The sequence below is a fragment of the Gossypium hirsutum genome, chromosome A10, assembly GCF_007990345.1.
Source record: "Gossypium hirsutum isolate 1008001.06 chromosome A10, Gossypium_hirsutum_v2.1, whole genome shotgun sequence".
NCBI lineage: Eukaryota > Viridiplantae > Streptophyta > Magnoliopsida > Malvales > Malvaceae > Gossypium > Gossypium hirsutum.
In genome coordinates this window covers 25,730,388-25,734,728 of record NC_053433.1, presented here as the reverse complement: position 1 = coordinate 25,734,728, position 4,341 = coordinate 25,730,388, and the positions used below count along the sequence as shown (strand labels likewise).

The window sequence follows — 4,341 nt, the reverse complement described above, 5'->3', positions numbered from 1 at the left end:
GAGTGAAAGGAACGAGAAACGGGCCAAAAACAGAGAAAATAGGCCAACATACGAAATCAACACGGCCTGGACTTCCTCACATGGGCAGACCACACAGCTGTGTCCCTTTGGCAAGGTCAAAGCACGATTTACACAGGTAGATCACATGCCCGTGCCCATTTAATAGCCTTGACCACGGCTTTAAGCAATCGCACATGGGTGTGTCCCTGCCGAGCCCAAGTTTCGTCCAATTCGGAAAATGCCAATTTTGAGGGCTCTTAGGCATTCCAAAGCCTATTTAAACACCTGATGAGGCACTTAGACGAGGGACAGAGAGGAGGAAGCAGGGAACTACTCAAGGAAAGCCGATTGATTCATCTCAGAAGTCGGATTCATCATCAAGACTGAAGATCTCCCCTCAATTTCCCTTCAGGAATTTTGGGTTTTTCTTTATGTTTTGTATTCATTATTCTTCTGAGATGTTTACCTTTTTAGTTATGAACTAAAACCTTTGAATACCTAAAGGGAATGAAACCTAAGACAGATCTTGTAATTATTATCTGAATTGTATGATAAATATTTGACTTGTTCTTAATTATGTGTTCTTAATTCTTGTTTTGATATTCCAGAATATTGATTCAAGTTAAGCTCTTATTCAGAGGATGAATTGACCTTGTCTAAGAGTACAATTGTCATAATTAAGCGGAGTTGATTGCGCGCCTAGAGATAGGGTGACAAGATTTTGCCGGATTAGGGTGAAACCTAATAAGGGGATTCATAGATCGAGTTAATGCAACCCTGGGGAGTTAATTAGAAAGAGATTTCAATTATTCAACCTAGGGTTAGACGTTGTTAGTCTCGAGAGAGATAATAATATAACTTAGGGATTTCTACTGATCAAGTCAAATGAATAAATCATCTGATTCAAAGTCAAATAACAAGTGAAGTCTAGGTGGATTTTTCCTTAGGTTTTGTCTTAATCAATCGAATTTTCCAAAAAGTATTTTGCCCAAATTTCATTTCTGTGATTTCTTAGTTTAATTAATTAGTTAGATAAAAAAAAAACCCTCTTAATTTTTAGGCTAGATAATAAAAAGAAAGTAAATACTGGTACTCGTAGTTCCTTTGGGTTCGACAATCCGATCTTGCTAAAGCTATACTACTGTTCGATAGGTACACTTGTCTTCATCATGATAATAGTTAGTTTCAAGAACGATTCATTATAAATATTTAAAACCTATCACGAATATCACGTATCATATTTTTGGCGCCGTTGCCGGGGAACTCAGATATTAGGAACACTCGATTTTTATTACTTTAGCCATTTTACTTTTATTGCAATTTAAATTTTTATTTTCTTTTCTAACTCTTCATTTATTTTCTTCTGACAGGTTTTTCTAGTTTATGACCAAGAGAAACCCGTCAGGACCATTACTGTTTGATAGTGAGATCGATCGCACAGTTCGCAGAAACTGAAGAAAAATAAGGTGAAGTTTACGTTACACAGAAGAGCAAGAGGAAGATACTTCAACCACCACTGAGGAGATGGCTGAAAACCAAGAAAATCCACTACCTCCTGTGATTGCTGTTAATCAAAATCCTGCTCCGCGCACTATGTATGATTATGCTAAACCTAATTTAATAGGAACTGAATCGAGCATAGTTAGACCTGCTGTAGCTGCAAATACTTTTGAACTGAAACCTAACACAATTCAAATGATACATCAATTTGTTCAGTTTGATGGTTTGCAGGACGAAGATCCCAATGCTCACTTAGAAAACTTTTTAGAACTATGCGATACATTTAAAATTAATGGCGTTTCTAATGACGCCATTCGCCTTCAGTTATTCCCTTTTTCATTAAGAAACAAAGCTAAACAGTGGTTGAATTCATTACCACGAGGGTCAATCACTACTTGGGAACAAATGACCGAAATATTTTTACTAAAATATTTTTCACCAGCTAAAATAGCTAAATTACGTAATGATATCTTTTCTTTTATGCAGATGGATTTAGAAACACTCTACGATGCATAGGAGAGATATAAGGACCTTTTGTAAAGATGCCCTCACCATGGGTTACCACTCTGGCTACAGGTCCAAACGTTTCATAATGGCCTGAATCCTTCAACTTGGCAGATGATTGATGCAGCTGCTAGAGGAACTATCAATAATAAGACACCTGAGGCGGCTTACGAATTTATTGAGAAGATGTCACTTAATAACTATCAGTGGCAAGTTATGAGAACAAAGTCAACGAAAGTAGCCGGTGTTTTCAACCTCGACACGGTTACTATGCTATCTAACCAAGTAGAACTCTGAAATAAAAAGATTGACAGTTTGTGTGGTTCTACTCAGGTACATCCAGTAATAAGGTGCAATACGAATAGAGGAGGAGCATGCATAGAACATCAACCTTTCAACCCCAGCATCGAGGAGGAACAAGTCCAATATATGGGTAACAATAACTCTAGATCCCAAAATAACCCATTTAGTAACACTTATAATGCAGGTTGGAGAAATCATCCAAATTTTTCATGGGGAGGCCAAGGAAATCAGAAACCACCACCCCCTCCAAGATTTCAATAACCACCATACTAGCAAAAAAAAAGTCGAACCTTGAGGAGATGCTAACCAAATTCATCTCGGTGTCAAAGACTCATTTTTAGAATACCAAGACGGCACTCAAAAATCAACAAGCATCAATCCAGGGGCTCGAAACTCAAATTGGACAGCTCGCCAAGTTGATTTTCGAACGACCACAAGGTAGCCTGCCAAACAACACTCACTCTAACCCAAGGGAGTAATTCAACGCAATTGTCATTCAAGATAAGGAAGGGTTAGTGGCAAAACCAAGGCCATAACTGGTGGTAAGCGAAGGTAAGAATGAGGTAGGCCAAAACGAACAAAAATTGGTAAGTATAGAATATAAACCTCGTGTGTCATACCCTAATGCGACAAGGAAAGACCGCTCAGACGAATAATTTGGTATATTCCTTAAACTTTTAAAGAAACTACATAGTAACCTACCGTTTATTGAAGCACTTTCGCAGATGCCGAACGCAGTCAAATTTTTAAAGGAGCTTCTAACAAATAAACGAAAGTTAGATGAAAGGTTGTATGTGGAGCTGAACACGATTTGCTCAACCATTCTTCAGAATAAGCTACCCAACAAACTAAAAGATCCAGGGAGTTTTACGATTCCTTTTTTAATTGGTAGTTTAGATGTTAATAATGCGTTGGTTGATCTAGGGGCTAGTATCAATGTTATGCCTTACAAATTGTTTAAGCAACTAGGTCTAGGGAAACCCAAACGAACTAGGATGAGCATTCAATTAGCAGATAAAACTGTTAGATTTCCTAGGGGTATTATTGAAGACGTACTCGTTAAAATTGACAAATTTATTTTCCCAATTGATTTTGTTATTTTAGACATAGAAGAGGATAGTAATGTTCCTTTAATTTTGGGAAGGCCCTTTTTAGCATCTCCTAGAGCGATTATTGATGTTGGACAGGTGCGCTCACACTTCGTGTGGGAGACGAGACAATTACCCTTCAAGCTCTCAATTCCGGCAACACATAGAAAATTGAAGGTGATTGTCTAAACCATTCTACTAAAACTGACAATATGGTGCAACCTACTTTGCAGGAAATGAGTTTGAAGGAAGTACATGAGTCATTTTCAAGCAATAGTAGAGGACCTATTCATGAAGAACGAAGGCTACAAATCGAGGAGCTAGATGAATGGCAGACACATAAACTGAGAATACACGATAAACCAAAATTACGCTAGAACAAGCTCAATATCTTTCCAAATCAACTTAAGGTTAGAGATAAAGTTTTATTAGATGTTGTCGATCCTCACATTGTCACTACCGAACCGAATAAAGAAATCCCTCTTACTGTACTTAGCATTTTCCCATTCAGTACAGTCGAGGTAAGTCATCCCAAGTTCGGCACTTTTAAGGTAAAAATACCCGCCTAAAACCTTATTTTGATGAGATTCACAGCAGGAATGAGGAGTATAAACTCCTTGAACCACCATGACCATTCAATGGAGAGGTAAGTCGAGCTTAGACTATAAATAAGTGCTTCTCGGGAGGCAACCCAAGCACTAACTGTATTAACTTCTTTAAATTTAAGTACCTAACTAATAGAGCTCTTGAATACAGGTTTACCACACATACACGACCAAGCACACGAGTGTGTTTAGGACGGTGTGGAAACAGGGGAAAGATTTTCCCCAGCACGGGCTACGATAAATTGCCACAGCCGTGCTACATGGTCGTGGGTGAACCTGCCAAAACAACACGGGTGTCCGACACGCTCGTGCCTTGAAACCATGGCCGAACCTATCAAATT

General features: G+C 38.4%; 1 non-coding gene across 1 annotated transcript; it reads right to left on the bottom strand.

The window, feature by feature from the left end:
• Positions 1-1,953: 1,953 nt before the first annotated feature.
• Positions 1,954-2,060, bottom strand: LOC121209286 (small nucleolar RNA R71). Its single transcript, XR_005904400.1, has one exon. It is a non-coding gene; the product is annotated as a small nucleolar RNA R71 (small nucleolar RNA).
• Between the last annotated feature and the right edge of the window lie 2,281 nt (positions 2,061-4,341).